Here is a 14,665-nt window from a genome sequence, read left to right as displayed (position 1 = left end):
AAAAACCCGAAATATTAAATTTTGACTTAATGAAGCCCATCACATAAATGGGGACCATGAAGGGACTTTAAAGGCAGCAGCAAGATAATTGGGTTTCCAACGGTTTAAGTCCTGAAAATTTTCTGTCTCCTAGCCTCTCTTCTCTCAGATTTCCTGGTTTGGAAAGGTCAGCTAAAATGCAAATGTTAATATATTTTATGTTCCTAATTTTGGTCGTTTCAGGGGAGCAAAGCTAACACAAAATTTTAGCATTTATGGAATTAAGGAGAAAAAGCGAAAAAAAAAAAGGGCCAGTTTATGAATGTTTTCTGATATTTAAATTCTTCCAAGTTGTTTGTGATATGTTTTTAAGGATAATTTATGTATTTGGGAAAGTTAAAATTTAAATCTTTTAGTTGTATGGAAGGATTTCATGGTTATCGACAATTGGTTTGCCTCAGGTTTTGATTTAAAAAATCAGGCATTCCAGAGCAAATTTTAATTTGCTGGATTTGGGTGGTACAAACTGGAGAAAAAAACACTTCTGTTGCCTAGTAACCGCATGTTTTGGGAAGTGGAAGTTCGAACATGGTGAAGGGTCCATCTCCTCTGGCGAAGGGTGGGATTTCCATCCTAAAATGGCAGTTTCCGGGAAAATAAATAAACAAGTGGTTGTCAAGTGGGAGGATACCATGAGGACTTCTGTCCTTACTGGAAGATGGGCAACAGACTCCACCCCCAAGATAGCGAACCCCCGTGCCTGCCCACACTGTGCACACCTACTTAGCACAGTGACTTTTTATTTTTCTATTTTAGTCTATTATTTTCATGGCCATGCACCGGATGGCAGAATTCATGTAATTGGATTCCTGGTCTTTTTTTATTTTGGCTTTTTATTTTTTTATTTCATGGCTCTGTGCTGGTCACCTCTTGAATTCTCTGGTTGGTTATTTTTTTGTTTATTTTTGTTTTTCATCATTTTAGCTTTGCACCAGTTCCCTTATATTTTAGTTTGTTATGTTATGGCTTCATGCCACCTCCCTTAGGTTCCCGTATTTTTTGTTTTGTTTTGTTTTTAATCTGTTATCCTATTTGGCTCCACACCAGTCAATTTTTAATTTTTTTATCTTTTTTGGCTATACATCAGAATTTGTTGGCCCCCTGGGATTTGATACCCCTCACCCCCCTGCCAGGAGTGGTATGGCAGTCGAATGGTGCTTTTCAGACTAAGAAGTGTTCTTCTTATTACTTTTTATCCTTAAAATTTATTTTAGCTTCACACTGGTTCTCTGTGGCCTTTTGGGAGTTGGTGCGCATGGCAGGCCGTGGGAGACTTCATCTCAGATCAGGCAGTTTTCTCTGTGGCTTCCTGGGATGATGTGTCCCAGACCAGGTAGTTGTCTCTTTGTTTTTGTATGGTATTCTGGCTTTATGCTGGTTTTAAAAAAGGGAGGAAAAATTGGGAGCCCCATCAGTGCACTGGCTAAAATAATAGACCCCATTTTGCATACAAATGGAGACTCTAGGGTGTCAAAATTATAGCTAATGCGATGTATCCGAGTCATATGCTTAAGGATAATAAGGCTCTTTGAGAGCCATGTTTATTATTATTTTCTCTTGTCCTACAGAGAGACTGTTCAACTCTATGGTTCCACATCCATTCCTGTGGACTTACTTCTAAGGGCACAGTTTGAAAACGTGCCATGGGATCCCACGTCCCCATGAGCTGGATGGTAAAAGTAGCATTTTAAGTGTTTAATGATAATATAGATAGGGTCAAAGAGGAGGGGATGCATCAACATGGGAAGCAGTCCATACAGCAGAGTCATAGGTTGGCAGTTGCCATAAATAACACTCACTGGACTCAGAGACAGCCCATAAGGCATTCTAGCCTGGCTGAAAAGCCCACAACATGTTATGGAAAAGTCAGGACACTGGTGCAAAATATGTCCCTACATGAAGAAAATCTGCGATTGAGACCCCAGTGGAAAAAGTGGTCATCAAAGAAAGACGTACTCATCTCTGAAGGAAAGAACTTCCACTTTGCTCACAGCCTTGTCTGAAAACTAATGGGATTTGTGGATTCAAAAGTCTTCTACGGGCTGGCGCCGCGGCTCACTAGGCTAATCCTCCACCTAGCAGCGCCGGCACACCAGGTTCTAGTCCTGGTTGGGGCGCCGGATTCTGTCCCGGTTGCCCCTCTTCCAGGCCAGCTCTCTGCTGTGGCCAGGGAGTACAGTGGAGGATGGCCCAGGTGCTTGGGCCCTGCACCCCATGGGAGACCAGGAGAAGCACCTGGCTCCTGGCTCCTGCCATCGGATCAGCGCGGTGCGCCGGCCGCAGCGCGGCAGCCGTGGCGGCCATTGGAGGTGAACCAACGGCAAAGGAAGACCTTTCTCCCTGTCTCTCTCTCTCACTGTCCACTCTGCCTGTCAAAAAAAAAAAAAAAAAAAAGTCTTCTACGGCCTAGGCTCAAGTGATTACTGACATCACACGTAAGAGTGTTAATTGCAGCAGTCACAGTGTACTAACTTCCCATGCAAGTCCTCTATCCTCAAAGAATCGTATTATTAGAGTTAATGGTAAAACTTGGTCTTGCTACTGGTGAATGGTAGGGTTCCTGTCTTCGCGCCAGAAAGAATTCAGGCATGAGACAGAAAGTAGTGGAAAGTAAAATAGCAAGGTTTATTAGGGAAGGGACATCCATAAGAACGGATGGGCACCTCTCCAGACAGAACCTGAGAGAGAGTGCCCAGTCGCTCGGACTGGGGGAAGAGTGAGGTCACATGGTTGAGTGGAGAGATTACACTCAGGCAGGCCAGGCGGGCGGCTCAGCAGAGAGGCAGAGGGCTGAGCGCACAGTCTGGTGTCTGGTTGAGGCCCGGGGAGGGGGGCGTTTAAGGGATAGGTCTTTGTCTTCTCATCTCTGCTCCTCTTGGAACAAAGGACTTCTTGGATGTAAATAGAAAAGCTCCTATCTGAGTTTTCCCCCTGAAGTTATCAGACAGGAGGAAGCCTGGCTGGCAGCACTCTGGTTAGAGGAAGGGTGAGCAAGACCCCCTGGAGGATGGAGGATCAGGAGGATATTTGAAATGCAGATATCAGGCAGAAGGGGTGGGGACCCCCACCTGGCAGGTTATCAGGTAGAAGGAGCAGGGCAGGATGCAAATACTGGGCTGCCCCTGAAACATTACCAGGATGACTTTGAGATGCATATGCTGGACCTAAATGTCTCCTTAGGCCTTTGTCACACGCACATAAGCTCATATCTGACTTCCTAACTGTCTCAGAGATTTACTTTGTTTTAATGTGTTACATAGAGGATATCATTATGTCTTATAAGTTTCATTCATGTCTAAGTGACCAACTCCATTGCTTGTAAGAGATTTGTTATTATTCTTAAGTATTTCCTTACAGTTAATTCAGTTTCTCAGACATGGACTCTTGGACCTGTGTCTCCCTGTAATACTCCTGTCTTGCCTGTTTTAACATCAAATGGAGAGTACAGAATGGCTCAAAGTCTCAGGACTATGAAGGAGGCAGCTGTTCCCCGTGCATCCTATTGTGTGCTAAATCCTTGCCTAAAGGATGTTTTCTTCTGCATCCATTAAACCCAGAATCTGGGAAAGCGAGGACAGAGTTTCCCCAATGAAAGCTCAAATTTCTAAATAGGAGGTAGATTACCTGGGATTATCCCAGGTAAAGCCTGCTCTTTCAGGAAAGAGAAAGGAAGCTATTTGATGGAAGTAGCTACATGAAGGAAGACATTAGAAAGGCAAATTGTGTTATAGTGGATCTTATCCAGGTAATAGAAGCTCAAGCATTGCCAAGTAATACTTCAGCTCAAAAGGCTGAATTTACTGCATTAACTAGAGCCTTGCAATTAGGAAAATGTCAGCGAGTTAATATATATGCAGACTCCAAATATGCTTTCCTTGTGTTACACACACATGCAGCAATTTGGAAAGAAAGATGCTTATGGACTGCAAAGAATTCCCATTAAATATGGAAAGGAGATCTGAGCTCTGCTTCAGTCAGTGCCGGAACCTTTGGAAGCAGCTGGCATCAGAAGGCGGAGAGCTATGTTAGCAAGGGAAATGTGTGTGCGGACAAGGAGGCGAAAATAGCTGCTGACAGGATGTTCTGGCCACAGCTCTGCTACCTCAGCCTGCAGTAATGGCTAAAGTGTCTCGCTCTACTGAGATCTGATGGATCCAACAAGGTTATACTAAAGATGCTAGCGGTGGTGGACTTTTGATCATAAGGTTATGCTTCCAATGGCTTCTCACTGGCCAATTATTAAGGAAATGCATAACTCTACCCATCTGGGAAGAGGAGCTTTAATGCAATTCGTCTCTCCAGTGTTGAAGGGAAAGGACTAGGTGATGTCCTATGAATTTCTTACCATCTTCATGCTCTTCTTGGAACCCTCAGTCATCGGGTGAATTTGAAAAGGGATATTCATGGTCTTAAAAATATTCTAGCTAAGCTTGGCCAAGAGATCTAAGAAATGTGGCTTAAACTGTTGCCTATTGCTCTTCTCAGGATGAGAATAGCACCCAAGACTGCCTTAAGGGTTCGTCCATATGAGATGCTCTATGGAAGGCCTTCCTTCACCTCTGACATCCTCTTTGATTCAGAAGTTCAAGATCAGATAAAGTATATTATCGATTTAGGCCAGATACAAAAGGCTGTGATAGAGTATGGTAATAAAGTTCTCCCAGTGCCAGATCCTAAGACTGATGAACAGCCTATTTCCCCAGGAGACTCAGTTTTATTAAAAACTTGGAAGGAAGGGTCCCCTTCAGACCAGCTGCAGCCTAAATGGAAGGATCCCTACCAGGTGCTGCTGAGTACACCCACCTCGGTGAAATTACAGGACCCCCCCAAGCTGGGTGCATTTGTCAAGGATTAAATTTCCACCTCTTGAGTCTTCATAGGTGAACTCGAAAGATAACGTCTGCCTATTCCTGTGAGCCGATCAAAGATCGCACGTTCCTCTTCAAAAAGCAAAAAGATAAGTAAAGCTTTTGCTTTCGTTTTATCGAGACTATTGCACTTTAAGCCATACATGTTATACCCAATTTTTTTTTTATTCTCTCTGGGAAATTTTATTGTCAGAAAAACTCCTTAGTGGGTTCTTGTATTATAATACTAGGAGATCGTGCTGAGCCACATGAAGCTGATGTTAAAAACCTGACCATTGCTTTAGGCAATCTGGGTTATGCTTCAGGCCAACTTGTACAGCAAGTACTTATTTCTGTGGACACTCTGTGCAAAGTAGTTATGGACAACTGGCAGGCCTTGGAATATATATTAGTAAAACAGGGAGGAACATGTGCAGTGAATGATGGAGTCTACCACCTTCACTCAAACAGTAGTATGTTCACTGAAAGACACATTAAAAATCTCTATGCTCAGGCTAGATGGTTTATAATCTGCATAAGGAGAGTCCATCACCACCCACTATCTGAGAGTCTATTGAATATGTTATTTGCATCTTAAAGGGCACTCCAATTGCATTTTTTTCCAGTTTTGCTCATGTTGATTGACAAACTTCTGTGTTTTGGAATTCAACAATTTGTGAGATTAGTGATGACCATGTGGGGGACACAGCCATTGGTGGTGACTGAAAATTCCCCAGCTGGTGAAATGGATTCATTAGGTGAGATAGGAAGAGACTTCTGGACCCCAGACAGGCAGGGCCTGCATCCATGATCAGCAGGAAGCAGATACAGAAGATGTGATGGGTCTATGCCATTAAGCATCTTGTCAAGATTAAGGGTCAGGAATCTCTGAGGGGGGATGATATGGGACTGGTCATGGACTTGGTTAGGTTCCTGAACTGGAGGTCACACCCGTGTTACCACCACGGACTCTCACCTGTTTCCACCACCTGTCAATCACACTGTGTAACCACTCCCCTTCTGGAAGTGAGTAAGAGGCCTGGAGAGCACTGGCCTCATCTCTCTCTTGCCTGCCCCACTCTTGCCTTTGTGCACTCTCACCTGTGTTCTCTGTCTAAAGGTTTGAAGCTCCCCATTTACTGTTCTTGGCCCACTCTCCCTAATGAAGCCCTCACGTTCCTGTGTATTTTTCTCACTCTCTAAAAAATCCTAAACCTCATCATGCTGCATGTCTTGTTTGAGCCAGTGCTTAGAATTCTTCTCTAAGTAAATGGCAAGAACCAGAAATATTAAATTTTGGCTTAGTTTAACCCAGAACAGCAGGGACGATGAAGATAAAATTTTACGTTCTGCATCAAAATTCCATGGAGAGTTAGATGGGCAAGGGACAGTTCTCAAGACAGAGTTGGAGCCACACTGGCCTGCAGACCCCTTGCTTGGCCCTGTTAATATTTTGCCTGCCGTCCTGCATGCTGCTTCGGGTCTGTCTCATGTTCCTGTCTGCTCCTGACATGCTTACAGCTGGAAGGACAACGTGGACTGTTGGGGAGCACGCTAAGGGAGGGGTGGAGCTTGGGTTTGCCTGTTGCTTTGACATCAGTGGGAGGAAACCACAGAGAGTCGTGGGTGTGTGGCACATCCTGGGTGTTTTTCTGCAGGGTTTATGTTGGCCCTGCCCCCTTCGTCTGCAGCAAGGGTTCTGGGAGCACTTGCCAGGGCTTCAAGAGGTGACTGTTTGGTGTGCTTGTGAGTTAGGAACTAGCAAGAACATTTTAGCTGTTTTTCACAGCTGAAAAATAAACCTCTTCTGAATATTTCGGAAATAAAATATGAAGACTTATTCAGAGAATCCTATTATTAAATTATTCTCTTTCTTTTGAAAAAAAGATTTATGTGTTATTTTTGAAAGGTAAAGTCACAGAGAGAGAAGGAGAGACAGAGAGAAAGATCTTGCATCTGCTGGTCCACTCCCCAGACAGCCACACAGCTAGAGCTGGGTCAAGCTGAAGGCAGAAGTCTGCGACTTTGTCCAGGTCTCCCACATGGATTGCAGGGGCCTAAGTCCTTGGGCCATCTTCTGCTGCCTTTCCAGGTACATAAGCAGGGAGCTGGACTGGAAACGGAGAAGCCGGACTTGAACTGGTGCTCATGTGGGAGGCTAGCATAGCAGGTGGTGGTGTAACCTGCTGTGCCACAATGGTGGTTACGAACATTTTAACCAATTGTATCTCCTGCTAAAATTTCATAGACCAAAGATTCACTAAACACACTTCCAACTTTACAGACTCCTAGTGCCAAGGAAGAAGTAGTCATCTTTCAAACAAAAACTCAACAACATGAAATATAATATTTATATATCTTGACCACTATCATATTTCACTTTATCACCTGCTGAAATCATGATGATTCTATTGATTAGTGCAGTTAAAATGTGTTAGAGTAATTACCATTACATGTGGATGGTGCTTTTAAGACTAAATTGGAATTTATTTATTTCCTTGGGCAATCTCAATTGCTAAGAACAGATAAATAATTTTTCTCTTTAGAGGATACTAATAAGATCTTTTCTGGCAAAATGCACATTTATTACAAACTACCTTCTCTAATCTTTCCCTAGAGAGAGAAATGGGAAACTATAAAAGATGTTTCTGGTCTTTTACTTTGAATCAGTGGTTAACTGTTGAATATCTCAACCCGGTTTCTTTTGAGCACAAGATTTGCTTTTTTTTTTAATCACTCTACATAATGTAGGAAATACAGAGCAAAGTATGGATTCTTGCTTATAACCACATTTTCTAACTTTTTCTTTTTTAAATTTTGTTTCTTCTCATTCAACCCAGTAATAACCAACAACTAACAGTAAAAAATATTGAGATAAGAAAATTCCTTCTTTGTGAAAGTGGTAAAAAAATTTAGCCTCCACAAAAGCCTCAACTATCAACTAAGATGTTAATATGAGGAGACTTTGGAAGTTTATGGAAAATGAAATGAAAAGATAAGTTTATTTTGGTGCAAAATATTTTTGAAATCCATGTCTATGGGGTCTTAAAAACTTTATGGAAATGCATATTAGAAAAAAACTTTGCATGGATTTCAAAATTGTTTGCACCAGAATGAACTTATCTATTCATTTTGGGTTTCCATAAACTTTCTGAGATATCCTCATACAAATTGTGGTACAGAACCAGTAGCAATCATTGGTACAGGCAGATGAGTCAGGCACACCCCCAATTGTGAAGACCTGTGGGAGGGTTTAGGCCTTCATAGTGAGTTTTTGAAGACCTCACTTAAGGACTCAGAGGCATTTGAAAATCATGATTTATTAGGTTAACAGAAATTTTCAGAGATCTGCCACAAGGTACCAAGGAAGAATGCTGACCTTGGAGACAACAATAGAGTCAGTTTAACTGTCATCAGGTGGGAGAGACAGGTGTCTCCAGGAATCCCGAGTGCAGTGCTTGTCACACATCATGGCAGCTTTCTGGAGAGGAAGAGAGAAGTGATAACTCTCTGAGATCGTGCGGAAAACTCTGGTTTTGGGGCTAGAGGTGCAATGGGCTAACTATGCAACACTGAAAGTTGTGAAGAGATGGCAAGTGGAAATGCAGTAAAATCCTCAAGATAAAGCAACAAAACGCAAGTCTGTGTGGTGCACAGCAGCCTGCAAATGTCCTGTACACGTTTGCCCCAGATTCCAGAGCACAGATCTAGTGTGACATTATGACTTTGCAATGGATTTCTGTAAACACATCTTAAGTGTTTTCTTATATCTCCCACTGGAACTTTAGGCTACCCTTTTCCTATTGCATTTCTATAAAAACTAGAAGGTAGACTCTTATCTTTCACCAGGGAGCCTTTTAGGTATACAAATAATACTCATGGCCGTGTGTGTTTGATTTATTGCCAAGATCATGAGAGCATTCCAAATGGCCATGGTTTAAGTGTTGCCTATTTCCTGTTGGGACTATTATACTTTAAATACAATTCTTATTCTTTTTTTCCCTCTTCTTTGCCCATATAGGTAATCTCAAATTACACCATAAAGGTAACCAGCTGCAGAAGCAGAAGACAACCCCACACCCTGAGGAGTGTATTACCTGAAAAGCCAGATAGTACCTGGTCAGTCTCAGCTGAGCAAAGTATTTGGTTTGCTTTGCTTTGTGCCAGCCAGTGTTCTACTTTCATTTTCACAGCAGCCAGTCCTGTGACATTGAGGACACAGTGTGCTGAAATGCGAGAAGCTGTCTTGTAGTTATTATGTGTGTACAAGCCTGGTTTGCTTAATCACAAAACCGTGATGATGCCAAAAATTTGATAAAGCATCAGGAGATTGAAAAATCAGGTTTCGGGCATGTCTGTTTCTGCCAAGGCCTCCAATGCCATTGGAAGAGCCTGGTATAGATAGGTTAATCTGGAAATGCCTCTAGGCAAATTCAGTTCTTTTCTTAGTTTCTTTCCAGCACCAGGATCATTTTATACCCATGGATTATTTGTGCAATACTTTTCCTCAGTAAGTTAGTTAATGAAAGTAAAACCTCTAGAGAAACTACGCTTATATCTTGTTTCTATATTGATCCATTTAATATCTTTTCCCCTCCTTTTGGGGAACTTAATCCGGTGCGGCTAAAACAAAGCTCAGCTTTTGGGGAGGGACCGACGGTGTGTGGAGACTTGAACCTTCACTCGCCCCATCTCTGCTCCTTACAAATGGTGTGGGATGAGAAGAGGCAAGTTTTCTGACTCAGTTTCTCTACTTGCAGGACAGATCATTCTTGTGGCTTATGCATGCATTAGCTATGGATGAGCCAATGTATTTGTTAGTTTCTGCACTGGTCACTTACACTCCCCAGTTCTCTCCTTAGTTCACTCATTCATTTTTCCTACGTGTACATTTTTTTTAACTTTTATTTAATGAATATAAATTTCCAAAGTACAGAATATAGATTACAATGGCTTCCCCCCCATAATGTCCCTCCTACCCGCAACCCTACATTTTGATTACAATTATGTGCCAGGTCCCATGTTAGATACTGGAGATACGGCATTCTGCTTGTTACAGAACTTACATTTTATCAGGGAGTATAGACAAACACAGAGAAAATAATAAAATGCTATATGCCTTTGTAGAAAAGTGCAGTGGGGCTGGAGACCCTTTTTTTCTGCCAAAGGCCATTTGGATTTTTATAAATATCATTCACAGGCCATACAAAACTATCAACTTAAAAATCACCCTGCTCTAGATTAATTGAATTCCAGGCCCCACCTGTGGTTGCCTTGGCAGGGCCAGAGCAAGTGAGTTCCTGGGCCTTATACAAGCCATGGGCCGATCCCCTTGCCTGAATGAACACCCACACAGAGGTGAACAATTAAATGAGGTGCAGTTCAATGTTTATTAGTGGTCTGTGTTATTATTATGCTTTAATATTTTGTTTAGTTTGCTCTATAAATTACTTGATATATGGAAACTATATCTTTGAAATTTTACTAAACTTTAGGTAAATCTCTTGTTTTATTCCAATATTTTTGTAAGTATACCTGCCATTCAAAACTATAAGCTATGTTTAAAATGAAATGGTAACTTTTAAAAAATGCAGTGCAGACAGAAACATCAACTCAAAATGTTATGGAACACATGAGCAGCCTATCTAATCCAGGAGAAGTCCTGGAGAGGAACATTTGAACAGAGTCTACAAGGTCAGTGAGAGTTAAATATACACAAAGCAGAGAAATGCCTCATGCTGAGGGCACAGATTATGCAAGAGTATAAAGGTGAGAAGCCTCATTCAAGAAAGCACAGTTCAAAACAAATACAGAAAACCTGGATAGCGATTTGTATAAAGCATAAGGTGGTAAGAGATGAGGTTGAAGAGAACTCGAAACACCATGGCCGTACAGAGCTGAACTTGGAGTTGGTGCTTAATTGGGTCTAAGGTTTAGGTTGCTACCCCTGGCTGTAGTGCCTAGAATGGACTGGAGAAATTGGGTGCCTCCAGAGTGACCAGTACACATCTGTAGGTAAACACTATGTGTTTCAAAGCCTAAAGACATCAGAAATACTATCATTTCTACACAAGAGTGATTGGAAACGTATTTTTAGTCTGCTTAATGTACATCACCATTGTTTGGAGACATATATAATACAAAGGGACTTAAAAATTTGTGAAAATGAAATAAAAAGACAAGCTTATTTTGGCACAAAATATTTTGAAATATATGCCCAGTTTGCTTTTTTAAATAATACATATTTCACCAACTTTTTGAAAACTTTTGTATGCATGGATCTCAAAGGTTTTTTTTTTTTTTTTTTTTTTTTTTTTTTTTTTGCACCAAAATAAACTTACCTTTTAATCCCATCATGAGCGTTTTGAGTACCCGCATAGGAACATTTATACCTTTAACATGACATCAAGCAAAGAGGATGCTCAAATGAGAAGCATACTTCCGTGGGCACATTTAGGTTTGTTAATCAGTTTATCACCAACATTATCTCACTGTAAGCATAGATGGTTCCAATGGTGTGTTTGCCTCTTGGGTAAGATAGACTTTGGTGACACATACTACCCATTTGGTTATAGCTCCTCCTCCTTTCTTCCTGCGTATTTCAATAGATGGCTCCCTTGGAGAATGGTAGTTTTAGAAGCTCCACATTGAGAGGTAATTTTAGAAGCTCCACATTGAGAACAATTGGAGAGAGTTCTCTTAATTACCTTCTTTTTAAGTTGTTCTTTTTTCTGCCTCACATATGCCACGCATGTTCTTTAGTTTCAACATACAGTGTATTGCGAATCATTAGGCATATGCTACAATTCATGTCCTCAAATCTGGTCGCAGTCACAGGCTATTTAGATTTATAGTGTTCTTCCTTGGTGGGGGCGGCTCAGGGCTTCATTCCCTTTCATCCTTGATGAATAAAGAAAGAGAAAACACAGTGATTGGAACTTTGAGACCTGGATACAATCGTCTTCCTTCCCTAGTGACTTTTTTTCCCACATCAGCCCGTGTTTGTGTTTTAGGATATTTTTTCCCTTGAGACACAGATGGAGACAGCATGCAATCAGTAATACTAACATTTTAAAAATACAGATAAAATAGATTTAAATGAGAACCAGATTAACTTTCTTAGAATCTTTCTAGAATTTATCACAGAAGAATTTGTTCATTAACAATAAAATATTTATTTAGGAAATACAATTTCTATTTAAGAATTGCTATTGGGGCAGGTGCTTGGTGCAGTGGTTAACACACTGATTGGGATACTTGCATCCTCTATGGAGAGTGCCTGGTTTTAACTTCTGCCTGCACACCTGACTGCAGCTTCCCACTCAAGTGATAGCTCACATACTTGGATGTCTGCCACACATGTGGGAGACCTAGACTGAGCTCCTGGTCCCAGACATTTGGGAAGTGGATGAAAGTTTTCTCTCTCTCTCTCTCATCTCCCCCTCCCCTTGTCTCTTTGCCTCTCAAATGAAAATAAATAAATAAATAGCAATTCATAGTTTCTGACTTTATTGCAGGCCCTGTAGGTACTTCAGCAAAATCGGTTTTGTAATTTAGTGTCATATGAAATGGAAATGATAATCTTGAATTTGCTTGATTCTTTTATTTTATGAGCTGAAATAACCATATATGTATATATGTGCATGTACACACACACACACACACACATCTGAATTGCTTTCTAACCACTTAGTACAGATGACTTACAAAATTCTGAGGTGTAAAGTGGAAAAGTTAGAAGAAAGACTCATTTACACTGCCAGAGGCCCTCAGTCCACAACACACAGGGCTGAAACTTTTGTTAAGATTTATTTGTATGCATTGGAAAGGTGGAGTGACAGAGAGAGAAAGAGAGCTTCCATTCACTTGTTCACTCCCTAAATGGTCACAACAGCTGGGGATGGGCCAGTTGGAAGCCAGGAGCCTGGAACTCCATCCAGGTCTTCCACATGGTGGCAGGGGCTCAAGTACTTGGGCCGTCTTCCACCGCCATCCCAGGCACCTTAGCAGGGAGCTGGATGGGAAGTGGAGCGTCTGGGTATCACACCGGTGCTCTGATACAGGATGCTGGCATTGTGGGCAACACTTTAACTTGCTGTGCCACAATGGCAGCCCTCTGGGTTGAAGACTTTTAAACAAAAGAGCACCTTTCAGGCATTTAAAATATTCTACTTGCTTGTGTAACATCAACATGTTATGCAGATAGCAGCTCATATTCAGTAGAAAACATCAGAATTATTTAGTTTAATCTTGCCACCTGGAAACATTACCTCTGTAACAGTCATGGTGCGAGGACATCCCATTTGTCTCAACATATCCAGTGACAGAAGATGTACTGTCTGCCTTGAATTTCAGATATATTTTCAGGCAAAATAATTTTTAGACAGTTCTTCCTTGCAATAATCCAGTCGCCTTTTGCTGCAATTTTCACCTGCTTGGTTTTGTTCTGCCCTTCAAGGGTCTGAGAGAATGAATCTAATCTGTCTTCTATCTGACACAGCTTCAACTATTTAGAGGCAGCTACTATATCTCCAGTCTTTTTCCATCTCCTGTTAAACATTATGAAAATTTCCACCTGTTACTCAGGATTTTGTTTGTCAAAGACCTTTGGAATCCGGGCATCCGGACTTGAGCACAAAGTCACTGATGTGTTCAGCTAAGGAATCACCAGTCACCAACTTGTGTGTGTGTGTGTGTGTGTGTGTGTACTGAGGATTTATCTATTTATCTGAAAGGCAGAGTTAAAGAGAGGCAGAGGGAGAGAGGGAGAGAGAGAGAGAGAGAGAGCTCTTCCATCCACTGGTTCACTCCACATTTGGCCACAATGGCCAGAGCTGGGCTGACCTGAAGCCGGGAGCCAGGAGCTTCTCCTGGGTCTCCCTTGTGGGTGTAGGGGCCCAAGGACTTGGACCATCTTCTACTGCTTTCCCAGGCCACAATAGAGAGCTGGATCAGAAGTGGAACGGTGGAGCGACTGGAACTATAACTGGTGCCCATAAGGGATGCTGGAACTGTAGGTAGTGGTTTACCTGCTATGCCACAGCGCTGGCCCCCATCTTTGTTTTTGAAATAACAGATAAGAAGTGTTTTTGTTTTTTAATCTTCTAAAAAATTTGCAAAAGAGAATGGGCATTGAACTTACAATCATCTTTAAAAACTTTCAGAGAAATATAAGTGGGAAATCAGAAATTATATCAGATTTTCATCTTATATCTAGGCTTAAGAAGTTACAGAGAGAGTACAAATGTTACTTATTTATATACTCAAACATTTAAAAACGTGAGTCATTTATCAACATAAACTCTTGATATAATATATTTTAAGGCATCAATGTTAATTATTTTTGATAATTTCTTTTAAGATTATGCTGAAGGTTACATCAGGGGAAGCTAGAAAAAGGTATACAGTAATGTATTACTTTTTTAACTTGCTTAAAATTATTTTCAGATAAAATATTAAACATTGAATAAACACATCTAGAATAAAACAAGTGAAAAAATGTTTAATCTAGCATGTACAATAAAGTATAATCTATTCCTTTGGCTAGGTAACTATACAAAGAAAATGAGATCAGTTTGTAGAAATGACATCTCTACGCCCTTGTTTGTTGTAGCACTATTTACAAATCTAGAAATGGAAACAACGTAAATTTACTATGCTTTGTGAAGAAAGAAAGCATGATACATTCACACAATGGAATAGTACTCAGCAGCAAAAAAGGAGAAAGTTTGCCATTTGAAACAACATGAATAGAACTGAAAGCCGTTATGTTAAGTGAC

The 14,665-nt window shown here is 41.1% G+C and overlaps 1 long non-coding RNA gene across 1 annotated transcript in view; it reads left to right on the top strand.

Annotated features, from left to right (window-relative positions):
* Window positions 1-2,147: 2,147 nt before the first annotated feature.
* Window positions 2,148-14,665, top strand: part of LOC103349674 (uncharacterized) — a 40,155-nt gene continuing 27,637 nt past the window's right edge. The window contains exons 1-2 of the long non-coding RNA XR_011388818.1: window positions 2,148-6,978; window positions 8,908-9,005. This is a non-coding gene — a long non-coding RNA (uncharacterized lncRNA). The remainder of the gene's footprint in view (window positions 6,979-8,907; window positions 9,006-14,665) is intronic.

This window comes from Oryctolagus cuniculus, chromosome 5, assembly GCF_964237555.1.
Source record: "Oryctolagus cuniculus chromosome 5, mOryCun1.1, whole genome shotgun sequence".
In the NCBI taxonomy this organism is placed as follows: domain Eukaryota; kingdom Metazoa; phylum Chordata; class Mammalia; order Lagomorpha; family Leporidae; genus Oryctolagus; species Oryctolagus cuniculus.
This window is presented reverse-complemented; position numbering and strand designations above follow the sequence as displayed.